We start from the raw sequence: 12,956 nt of genomic DNA, 5'->3' as shown, positions 1-12,956 counted from the left end.
ACATATATGCATAGAACTTGTGACTGGATCCTTAACATTACTGCTAGACCCTTTCAGTTGTCTCACAGAGGGTTTTTCTACAACCCATTCTCTGATCAGCTACAGTCTTATTGAAATCCCATCCTTTCTCCAGTGATAGTTTTAAGAAGGGACATAATGACCCCAGTTTACTCAGAGTGGAAAAATATTGTATGATGTATTGCATCATTGCATCAGATGCAAATATTGCATGAAAAAACATAATTTTCCAAAGAAATACCCCTTAAAAGGAACATTATCAAGAAACACACAGTGAGGTTTATCATTGAATAGTATTGTATTTATGAAATCATGTTTGTAGAAGGTATTTACAGCATCTGTGATAAGCCTGATGTTTTTCATTCTGAGCAGTTACTGCCGCCTTCTTAATTCAAAATACTTCTCTTTCTATAGGATTGTAGCAGTGCTACCAAATGCATAAGTACACAGAAAGCTACTTATTCTGCACAGCAGCTGTTTACAGAAAACAAAAGAATAGTTTCTCATAATTTTTTTTCCTAGTGTTTTTTGGTTTTGTTGATCAGTTGGTCTTCCACAGTAATATAACTAAACGTTTGTATGTATCGGTTTAGTGACAAGGACGGAATAGCAAACATGCCTAAAGAACTTTGAAAATGATTTCCTTGTTTTTTGAAGGAAAAGTTTATAATCCCCTCATTTTAAATAGTGTGCCATGTCCCGAAGAACTTGTGGGTGTCGCTTGTCAAGCGCAGGGCAGGACTGCACCAGTGATGGTGGTCTGGTCGTTGTGTCAAAGCATCCCTAAGATAGGAATATGTTCGTTTCTTTTGTTAAAATCTCAGCAAGGTGGAAAAAATGCTATAAAATTGCTTAGGAAGTTACTCAAATTAAAGCTAAGGCAATGAGACTTTGAATACATCCCTAATTGAGCAATTCAGTGTCGTGCCAAAGGCACTGAGGGGTGTTGGGTGGTAACAGGACTGGGGCCGGGTAAAGATGCACTCGTTGGTATTTGCAGGATGAATTTCTGCTACCAGTAGGAGAACGTCAGTGGAGCCAATGTCTTCAGTTCAGAGCAGTGCTTTCCAATTTTTTTTCTCCGAGCGTAACATGAAGAAAACTTCAACAAGCCAGGGCATGCTACTTACCTCTTACATTATTCTGTCAATGCATTGAGTTCACTTGTTTCTCTTTCTTACAGAATAATCATTCTCTATAAAAGCACTTTTGAAGTAAGAGTAATAAACCGATACTTAAAGCTCGTTATCCCTCTTCCTATATACAGATACACATTTTATCACTTAATTCTTTGGAAAAAAATCATTTGAAGGCCTAGTGTATAAATCCTTTCTAATTGTGTGTAAAAAACCTCTTTCCTTTCTTCTGATGATAGCTTTGTTGGATCAATATTTATGTTCAACATTATAAGTGATCAGAAAATTGAAAGTAAAATTAAGTTCTTTTTTTAACATGCATGTCTTGGCCACCTGACTAAGGCCTTAGAAATGACAAAAGTGTCAGAGATAGTGAGCAGGCTTTCAGTGCTGTAAAAACATTGGGGTGGTATCAGTCACTAACCAAAAGAAAATAACTTCCTTTTCCAAATTCCTTCATTCAATGGCATCAACACTCAGTTCTCATCAGGTAAGAAGTTCCTGGTCTCACGCTCTTCTAGCAAGAATAATTTGAGAAAATCAATTCTATATTCCCAAGTTACAACTGTAGGGCTGAAACGAGAATACCCCTTTGGAAATACTGGTTCAATTATGTGTATGCCACACTGCTAGTCCCGTCCTGCTTTATCTGTGAGAGCTGCAGTGCTGAGTTTCAGATAAAGTTCAGGCATGTATGTATGTGGGGAATGCCAGTGAGCGAGTTAACCAAAGCCCTCTCTCTCCATCTGCAGGCTAGGTGATGAACTTCCAAGTGACTATAATGCAAGAAATTAAAACATCCCCTTGACAGCAGAGGTGGTAATTCAGACTTTGTTGAAAGTGCAGACACTCGCTCGCCGCTGCAACAGAAGTAGTTACAAAACAAGCGTTAGGGAATGCTCCACGGGCTATGGTGATCTACAGATTTATTGCTTTTTATATCTCTTGTACCATTTTGAATCTGCCTGGATTCAGATTACCCAGGAAATCTAGAAAACGTTCTTCTAAATTATCTGGGAATGAGAGGAGATAATGTTGTACATACTTGAGGCAAAATATACACATCGTGCCACATGCAGATTTATTTTTTTATCGTCATTATCAAAATTTTGGCTTATTTACGGGTAGGCGACCTGATGATTCAAAGCCACCTTTTGGTAACACAGAGTAGGAAATGTGAAAACGGTCTGACACCACCCAGGATGCCGCAGCCTGGGCTCAGCATACCTAACCAAAAAAGGGCACCGACCTTGTTGGCAGGCTGTTTTCGCATCTGGCTGAACAGCAAAGATTTAGTCTGGCAAAGCTGTCAGTGTGGAGAAAGCCAAAGGGCCCAAGCAGGGTGTGAGAGAAAAATAATTCAAACAAGAAAACCAACAGCTGGTTTGAGTTGGGTCAATCCAAATACCAGTTTATGACACCTATACAAAAAGAGGAGAAGTGACGTTGGCTAGGAAAATGCATAGATAAAATGGATGTGCTCTTTGCAGTGATGCAATTTGCTGGAATTTGAGAGCTCGAGAGGTTTTTGTAGACAATAAAAATGTCAGAAAAATGGTCTGCCTTATGATCGGTGTTTATAGAAACTGATATCCAAAATATATTTATAAAAAATTTATAAGCAATGCAAAAGATTGGTGGGGGTGTGGATAGAGTTTTGCTTGCATGGGAGTGCCTAGTCCAATGCTTTTTGATGGCCTTTACTATGCTGAATAGATACAGAAAAACAGTCACTCCAAGGATGGCAAAGTCCATGAATCTGTACTGATTTATACTAGTTAAAAATTTATCTTCTTATGCTTATTTTTCTTTATCTGAAAAATGAAGGTAAAAGGCATTTTCTTCTACTTTTGCTTGTCTTGTTTCTTCTGACTCTGAGCCTCGATGGCAGAGGACCATCATTTCTGTTCAGGCAGCTCTCTGACCTCAGGCTGGTGTTTCCAAGCACCACAGTTAAATTTATAACAATATTAATGTTACTGCTAATAAACATGGCATCTGACAACGGAATATATCTGTAAATATATATTTTTTTTCATTTTCCCTTTCAAGAGAAAAAAAGTGTCTCCAAATTACTGGGATATAATTTTTTATCTCTTCTTTAGAAAAGCAGTGTCCATGGTTACATTGCTGCCAGTGCCAAGTGTTATTATCAAGGTCTGACTGTTGCAATCATAAATAATAAAAGTGATTGTGTTTATGGAGGTTTTATCAGTCAAAATTATATTTCAGCTGAAAGGTTTACTAAAGATGAAATGGAATTTCACTTTGCATTAAACAGGAAAGAGTATGAAGAAAAAAAAATCCCATTACAATAAGAGACAATGCACTGTGTGTGGGTTTATAAATTTGACCCTAATTTTGGAAATGGATCTCTAATCTTGCTGTGCAAGCAACGCATGCTGCACAATAATAGCACAGCCATGACATCAAGTTTTAAAAACTGCACATTCAGTGTGGCAGACTTACTTGGAAATGATCTAACTTCTGTGGACTGTGAGACAAAAGGCAGGTTAATGTCAAAAAAAGATGTGTTTATTGTGGAAACTGTGGTGACCTACTTCTAATATTGCACTACTATATCTCCTGGTTATTTGCAAATGTCTGACATTTCTACTGAGACAAATTACATGGGAGTTAACCCTTGCAACAACTACCCATGACTATTGTTGAGCGAGTGGCTCATCTTGAGAACTAGCTAAAGTAGACTCATGTTCTCCTAGGAGGTCATCTAGTTGTCTTTGATTCTTGAATCTCAGGTTTTTCTCCATCCCTATGAAATCTGAATGCCTTGCAGGTTTGAATGCACCTAGGCCCAAACTGCTTCAGTTAGATAGGAAATTGCACAGAGTGAAACTGAGGGCTGATTATCTAAGGAGGTACAGTACATTTTATGCTTGGAGTCAAGGACTAACTTTTGGGTGCCCTCATACCCCGTAGGATCAATAGGGCTAAAGGGTGGGATCCAGGAAAGCTGCTATGCTTGGGGCCATTTCAGCAGGCCGGGGGAAAGGCCCTTTCCATCCAACAGGCACTTCACTCCGGGCTGCAGGCAGAAGGCTTTGTGAACGCTCCTTCATCTTAGGGTGCTGACCTGGAAATGCAGCTGTCCAGCAAATCCCATCCCTGTTGTGGGAGGGTGAGCCGTGTTAATAAAGACAAGGGCAGATGAATTAGAACATCTTACTACTCCTTTTCAAGTCATCTTAACTCTAAAATCCTCAAGGATATTTATTCTAAAATCCTTTATGGTATTCATCCCTGGGTGTGGGATTCTTGATTTTGCTTTTCTTTTTCTGCAACCTAACTAAATCTTACTTGAAACAGGGGAGCGATGGCCCAATTAAATGGATGACTGCTGTAATCATGGAACATCTTTTAAATTAAATGGGAAAGACTTCTGCTCCAGGTGCAGGTGGTACCATGGATACCAAGGATATGTACAGCCACAATTTAGAAATGCATGATAACAGTGAAGCAGTAGTAGTTACATTAATGATACTGACTACTACACACAGCTTCTCTCTGCCCCAGGGAACGGCAAGGTAGTTTGTACCAAACTGCTCCAATAACAGAGCAGAAATTATGTCTGCACTGTGCCATGGAGGGGCACTACAGAGACAGACACCTTGTGGCATTCAGGCTGCTGCAGAACTGAAATAATATAGCTGCATCAGCACGCTGCAGATAAAGCCTGCCAAGAGAACTGGCATCGTTAGCTAACGTAGTGATCATGGAGCTTGGCCAAGAATGATGTATTCTTGGTCCCGGTCTCTATGTCCTTGATTATTTCTGGCTTGTATTTGTTTTTTCACCCAGATGCCATCTAATGTTAGATGTTTGAACATCCCAGGGAGCAGAAACTGGGTCCCAGGTCTCTTCCACTCGGCTCCGGGTTTGTGCTGCTTTGTAGGCTCTGCCTGGCCAGTCCCTCCTGTGTTTTCCCACAGGAGGTGGAAGCTGTACTTTCAGCCCTCCTCAGCAGGGAAAAGCCTGGAATCCAGGTCTACCACTTCCTAAGCAAATACTCTACTTGGGCATTATGCAAAACGCCATGGCTGTGAATAAAAACTTGGCATGCATTAAGATTGTTCAAAGCCTACCAAATAAATCAGACTCTTCAGGAGGGACAGCTAGTTTGTAAATCCCAAGCAGCCTTTGTTGACAGAGAAGTGCTTAGATTGTCAGCTCAGCTTGGATTTTTCAGAAATCTAGTGCAAAATCCCTTTGTGTCTTCAGTTTTCATTACCCCCAGAGCTGTGAGGCAGAGCGTTCGTGTTCGGCATTCCGGATGAGGCGCGTTTCAGCTCTGTGCCTGTCCTGTGCACCTATCGCAGCCGGGCCCAGCGCCCCTCTGCTGTGAAAGGGTTTGTGCTGGGGAAGCAGGAGCGCAGTGCCAGCCGAGCGGTGCTGGCGCAGGGCAAGAGCCTGGCAGTGCGCAGGACCCAGGGATCCATGCAGATCCCCAGTCCGCTGGAGCGTTCAAACGCTGCTTCTGAGAGACAAGGAGGAAAAGTTTGTAGGCGAAATAAAGACGTTAATTTAAAAAAGAACTGGCTAGGAAATAGCCGTTTCATACATAATGGAGCAGTTAACGTTTGAACCTTACCAGTTTCCCCACAAGCGATGCTTATTGCTTGCAAGCGGAGTGCTCAGAGTCACTGTCTGGGGGCTGTGGCCCGTACCTGAGCAGCCAGATAACCTAACAACAAGCAAAAGCAAGTTTTTAGTGCGGCTGTGCTGCACTTGGCTGACTGCTCAGCATGTCCTGGGAAACGATGTCTAATGTCAACAGCATAGGTGAGACGTTTGTGTCTTGGTTCTTGTTTCAGAAATGTGGAATTAGAAAGCTTGACATGTCTGTTCTGGGTAGTGTTTACCTCATGCTATGCAGAAACTTCTTACTACGCTGGCATACCTTTTCCTGGACAGTATCAGCTCTCTGGTTGAGCTACACAATGGCTTACATATGCTAAATCTATTTATGTGCTCACAGTATAAAGCTTGCCAGGCCTTATTTGCATTTGTGGTTTATAAAACCTGAACATGATTTCCTGAATGCATGACAGTGCCATATATCGTCTCCTGATATGCTCTGAAAACCAACCTCCTAATGACTTTTAGCCTATTACTAAGGCTGCTTACATTACTGTAATGTTGTAGAGTTACCTCTAACACAGCCGGCAGCTCACTACAGAGATTTTGTTCCCTTGTGAGATAGCCAAGCAACTCTTTCTCGTAGCTGCGTTAGTTGTCTCACTGCAGATAACTCGGCCCAGATTTGCATAGGTGTTGAATGTCACAGCTGCGTGTCCCAGCGGCTCCGAAAGGCACTGGGGAGTGCTCAGTGCTTTCTGAAAAATGAGACTATTCAGATTTCAAATTTACCACTGCAAATTAGAGGAGTGGAAAGTATGAGGCAATGAAGGATGGGATTTATTTGCATTCTCCCGATTCCAGTATACTGGTGTGACTACTAAATACATTTTGAGGTCTCCTGAGTCTTTGAGAGCATGTAATATTTTTGTCTTAACAAGGAAAGGAAGAAAATGATGGATGAAATTGGATCGTACAAATTTTATTTAAACACACTGTCATTGATTTGCATTTTATTTCTTGGTCCAACTGGAGCAGGAAAATCCTGCTTTTTCAGCTCTGCAAGTTCTGTGATTACACGAGAACCCCCTAAAGAGCTGATAAAACAAGTGTGACAACTCAAGATAAATAATTGCTTCTGACTAATTGTTTCCAAACTACAAATGCAGTCATATAGTCAAAAATCATCACGGCCAGTTCATGGAACAGCTGTTTCATATAGAAATGCTGTGATTCATTTTGTATTCCTGTCCATTATGTGCTTTTGGTGAATTTAGTGCAATTACATGTAGAAAGAGGTTATTGCTTTTTTGGGGGAAGGCATTGGAAGCTGCCATTTTTCAGCAGTGTATTTCTGTGCTGTATTATTCCCCCTGACGAAAAGCAGCCAGAAAGGTGTGTCAGAAAGACAGATGATCTTCAAAAATGCATGAAAAGCGGAAGTCTGGTTTCAACACAGTTCTGTGTAATTTATAATTGTTTTCCATCACGTTGACTGTAAACTGTCTGATTTGGTAAAGATGCATGTTGATAGGAAAAAAAAAAATCCAAATAAGAAGCAACAGGATGTTTTGAAGGAAATCGCTTGAGAGAAATTTTGCTGGGCTCTTCCTTCTATAGCAGCAAATTAATGAACTACCACACTGATGGAAGAGATTCTGCCCAAATTTGGCTCTCCACCCGTGGGAATGGATGTGGAACTGAAGCCACAGTGATGCTGGCTGTTAATTTTCCTGGGTGTTTGCTCTGTTATCTCACTTTCCTCCCTGTAAAATGGGATATTAATCCTTCCTTCTTTCAGAGAGTTAGTTAGGTTTTGTACAGTCCTTTGGCACTATTAATGAAGGATTTCCTCTGCAATTTATCTTGCCTCTCCTGCTTTGTGCAGATACTCCCGACTACATCAGGAACCTTTCGCTGCAGAGTCAGATCTGCTGTTTTGCATTAGGAGCTGATGAATGTAAAGCTGAGATTTTCCATGAGAATCTGGAAGAGAAGCTGAAATCACTTCAGTGAAAAGTGAGCCAGCTCGGTGAGTTTTCTATCTCTAAATTAGCACTGAAGAGAAGGGGAAAACTTAAGAAGTAATTTCACAGTAAAGCCTCAGTATGCTGGTGAGTAGGAAAATAAAGTATTCTTCATCCATGAATCATGCTCACTCCCGGGGAGGAAAGATAGATACTTATTGCTCTTGCCATTTACCCTCTAGCCAGCTGTCTGAAGAAGAGTCATGCACCTATAGCCACACGTTGAAAATATCTCCTCTGCTCTCTCGAGTTGTTGCAATGGTTAGAACAGAGAGGAATTGTGAAGGACTTTATTATTCTCACCATTTAATTTTGCAGGATGCCCTTTGGTGCTTTTGCTCTGTGGTAGAGCAGAGTCATCCTGATTGATGTATGCATCTAGTGGACACCAAAATAAGGCTATCACTACTGAGAAATACTGGCTTTGATATAATGAATTACAAAAGAAAAAAAAAAGGGCACTAAGACCATTTTGGAAATATGAAGTAGCAATGCTTATTTATTTAGCAGCTATAGCACAGAAGGAGAACGCCAAAAAGCAAATAAAAAAACCCCTAAAGTATGGGAGTCTAGTGTTAGCAAGCACCAGTTCAGTCTTATCTCCTACGGATACAGTTGGACGCAGCAGCAGGAGTGTTATTTTCTCCCTGCATGATACGAGTCACTTCCACAGGAGACAATATGCAATCCTAAGAGCTAAGCGCTAGGTGTTTCATATTTGCTGAATCTCTTGCTTTGAGTCATTGATTTCTTCACATTGAATCTCATCTCTGGCCCAGTTAGTGAGCCATTAAGTGAGGAGTCTACTGCGTTGATGAAATAATAATTCTGTTTACAGAGCGCCTTCTCACCAAGGCACTGTAGGTGCAGCACAGTATCTGCTTAATTCACACTCTTTTAATAATTAAAGCTTTTCTACCTAATGCCTTTGTGAAAAACTGAATTCTTCTGCTGTCTTCAACCAGAAGCAATTGCAGAAAGGCTGCTTGGGGAGCAGTTCCTAGAGGGTTGCCCATTTGTCTGGCACTGGAACATCCTTTCCTCTAGAACGAAGAAAACGCTTCCTTCTTTTGAGGAAGGTGCTCAGGCCAGGCATGCAGGCACATCAGCTGAGAAGCGGAAGGCAGTGGTGCTCCATTTCTGCCATATTTTTGTCTGCCATACTTAGGGACCACCACACTCTGAAAACGTATTTCATGTTACACTTCAGAGTCTTTTTTCCCATTCTAAAAATTTAAGACATGCTGTAATTATACATATCCTTTAAAGAATAAATTGGCTGATGGTAACAGAGAAAGATACCAGAAACTTAGGAAACGTGGATGACTTGCTGCATCCAGCCCAATCCAGAATGGCAGGAGTTTACCCACCCAGCTGAGAGTTCCCCTAGAAGGGAGAAAAACTTGTTCAGACAGTTTCAGACAATCACCTTCTACAGCACTCACGTTTATTTTCTTTCATTTTGTATTCACATGTCTAGATAGGGGAAGAAGGAGAAAGGAAGGAACTGAGGTGTGCTGGCTAGGCAGCTGATGTGCTGTCTCATTCCTTAATACTTGCACACTGCTGGCTTAATGATGAACAGCTCCTCAGTGCTCTGCTTAGGAATGAATCCGTAGGGGCACTTGCAAAACCTGTCCAGAGATTTACTTCCCTGGCCCACCGAAGCACATTTTTGTATGCTTAATGTTGAGGCTCTAGAGAACAAAGGTTAGTTACAAAGGCAAAAAAAATTCCTTTAACCATAAAGACTTGCTTCTTTTTTTTCCCCCACTCTGTGAACGTTCATGATTTTTTTTGTGAAAAGACACATTAGGGTGCTGTACATACCTTGTGTAGGTACAAAAATGACACACACACACACAAAAGGATGCGAAGGATCAGATGTCATGATTCTGAAGTGTCATCATTACTAATTTGCATCTGTAGACTTGTTCTTGGGCTAATACAGTGTAAGTAGTTAGTTATAATAGTTGGATACAGCTCTGAAGTGACCATCTGCAGTGGGATGTGAAAAACAAACCTGGGAAACCAGTGGTGACTCTCACAACTGGCTGACGTGACTTCCCTTCACCTGTGGGAAGTGCTGCTGGAAGCTAGAGATTTTGTAGCAGAGTTTGGGCTGTAGGTCACATTGCTGCCTGTGTTTGAAATATGCTTTGAGTGGGAAGAAAGACTAGCAGGGAAAAGGTGATAGTCCGTGTTGTCAGGAATGAATTAATTTGCCTCTTGTGCCCGTGTGAGCACTGCCTTCAGGAAGCGGTGTCAGTTCCCACGGCCATGGCATGTCCCCTGATGGCCGTGTCAGGGGACTGCCAGAATACTCGATGCATTATACTGGTCAAGCTGAAAAATCTTGTAAATGTCTATCTTTCTCTTAATATGCTTGTGTTTCTGTGCTCTTCCTTCCTGTGGTTGAAGGGTCATTGGCTTAGGAAAGGTTTTCAGATAGATAGTCATCGCAATTGACGTTGCATCATTCCAAACACTTTTTCTGAAGGTAAGAGGCTGTAGTAGTAGATGAATAGTTCTGGTGGCACCAGCCCAGTTCTGAGGAGGCTCTTCCCTGGAAGCCATCATGTATCATGGTGTCTGGGTGCTGACAGAGGGCTGGAGTTAATGGAAGGGTCACCAGAGCCCCAGGAGAGGTGGTGACTGAGAGCAAACTGTCACTGGCCACCTGGGTGCCACTATTGCTGGTGTGAAGGCTTGGGAGCAACTAAAACATACAATCTCCTCAAACAATACCTTTGAAAATATTTTCCTAAGATTTTTACTTTGCTTCTGTCACAAAAAGCAAGACTGGAAAATAGTTTGAGAGCTCTTTAAGATAAATCCTTTTGTGCCTTTCCTACAGATGCAGGTAATTGCAGAGAGATTTGGGATCTGTCTAAGTCAGATCCTGCCCGTTAAAAAATATATCTCAGGGTTGGATTTGACATGCAGTGTTGACATCCTTCTTTCTATAGTAAGGCAGATGATATGTTTAGCAGACAGCTACTTTGACAACTTCCCTTCTGAGGAGCTGAAGGAAAATGCTGAAAATTTCCTGTAGCTTTTGATATTTTATGTGCTTGCTGGGCTAATCTTTAGAAAATCCTGATGCTGGGGGTTGTCACACTTACTGCTACCAGAGGCAGATGCAACTCCAGAGACATCAGTGGAATTGTATCTCATTGCAGTTATGAAGCTGGACCTCCCTTTGAAGAAAAATATCACTATGCTTACATTAAGGGGAGAACAGACTCTCATCAGCTTCTGAGCTTTGATACCAATTCCGCAGGCTTGTATGACTGCAGGATCTTTCCAAGCCTATCATTTCTTTCCAGTAGGGAAATCACCTCCACAAAGGTTTCAAGGAATTATAAAAAAAAAAAATAAAAAATTTCCTCCTCATAGTTTAAATTGCATCTTGAGTTATTCCTTATGCATTGTGTGTGTTCTTTACTTTCTTCATTTCACTTTGTTACACTAGAAACTACCTTCTGTACCCTACTGCTGAACAGCTAAATGCCCATATTATGTGATAACGACTAACTCCAGAAACAGACCTGAAGCCATTATAAAGAGCTATTGAATGAGACTTGAACTGCCAACGTGCTCATTCAGAATGAGATGAAAGCCAGGCAAGTGCCTTGTAGAGGGAGTCAGTCTGGATGTTTCATTGTATCGCCGCCTCCTTTAATAGGAGATTCCCAGAGTGGGATCTCAATGGTTTTCTGGTAAACCTTTCGACTGATGACTGTGAATACATTTTTCAAAATAATTCTTTTCCACAGGGTGAAAGTATCTAGTTTGTTTTTCACTTGCACTTGTTTGAATCATATCGGTGTATACCAGATTTCTACCCGAATATTTGAGAAGAGTGTTTGACTTGCATATTTATAAAGTATTTAGGGACACATGTAATGAAGTGGCAATGTGGTTTCTCACAGCTGCAACTGTGAACACTTTTAGTGTGGCTGATATTCGTGTGGCTGTTAAAAGATACTACTGCATCTTTCCTGACAGTACAGTTAGATATAGAATAGGCTCCTTCTCACACAGGAAGCCATAATTAAAAACGATTGCATATCAATGTAGAGATTTCTTTTGTTAAATGGCTTGGCCATGTTTGCTCGCTAGTGGCAGCGAGTTTGCAAACGATGGACCCCTGGGAGCCAGAGAAGAAGGGCGCGCTGCAGGAAACACGGCTAATGGATCTTATTTAACTCTGTTGTTTGATTTACTGTTTGGGCCTATTTATCGGCTTCTGATGTGAGCATGTATCGGTTCAGAGGAGGCTTCTTCTCACCTAGAGGTAGAGTGAAGTGTGAGTAAGCCTGCTTTCCTGCTGCTCCGTTCCCTCAAAGGCAAGGCCATAGCAGGGATCACAAAGTCTCTTATCTAGAAGATCAGGGCAGCAGCAGCTGGTAGGAGCAGAGGGGGGCTGCAGCGAGGTTTCCTGGGGCTTTGCTGCAGGAATCTGTTCAGCTTGTTGAGGCACACTTGATTATGTAGCGCTTTCATTATGACTCTGTTTTCTGCCTAACAAGGGAAAAATAAGCCCTACGAACAGCATAATGAAGAATTCGGGCAAAGAGAACAACCTAAAGTAGGAAAGGTCTTTTCATAAAAAGGAAATCTTTTGGGGAGGGAAGGGGGTAATGAAACCCAGTAGCTGTGAAATTGCTGTGTGATAACCAAGTAAGCAACCTCTCTGCCTGTCATTCAGAAAAATTATTGCAGGTTTCAGACTTGAGGCATTGAAATAGTATGGCAGACTATGCCACATATTTTATTTCTCATACAGTGTTTATAAAGATTGACCAAAATTTTTGCAGCAGAAGAAACTTTTTTTTTTCCCCTGTAGATTGCGTGTTGATGTGGAGGAAAATGGTGAGGTTCAAAGGTTTCAGTGCTGTTAGTGCAACTATTGAGGAAATTATTAAAATTCAAGGATTATGTAATGTGCAAATTATCAGGTGTCTTCCTGAGGGGCCGACCCTGGGTGATCCCCCTTCATCTGTATTCCAAACACCCCCTCACTCAAGGCCATTGGTTTTTTAAAAAGTACTATTTTTTACCATCTTGATTGCCTTAGGATGAAGTGCTTGTAGAACAGTAGAAGTGTAATGAGAGCCTTAGTGGATGGAGGACTTCTTGAGCTAAAAGATGAGTTTTGGGCAGCTTGGATAAG

The 12,956-nt window shown here is 41.4% G+C and overlaps 1 long non-coding RNA gene across 1 annotated transcript in view; it reads left to right on the top strand.

Moving 5' to 3' along the window:
* LOC129737166 (uncharacterized) overlaps window positions 1-12,956 on the top strand; it is a 102,630-nt gene that overhangs the window by 51,514 nt on the left and 38,160 nt on the right. Inside the window, exon 2 of the long non-coding RNA XR_008734705.1 lies at window positions 7,639-7,782. This is a non-coding gene — a long non-coding RNA (uncharacterized LOC129737166). The remainder of the gene's footprint in view (window positions 1-7,638; window positions 7,783-12,956) is intronic.

This window comes from Falco cherrug, chromosome 12 (assembly GCF_023634085.1).
Source record: "Falco cherrug isolate bFalChe1 chromosome 12, bFalChe1.pri, whole genome shotgun sequence".
Taxonomy (NCBI): Eukaryota; Metazoa; Chordata; class Aves; order Falconiformes; family Falconidae; genus Falco; species Falco cherrug.
Note: the sequence above shows the minus strand (reverse complement) of the source record. Positions and strands in the feature narration are given on the sequence as shown.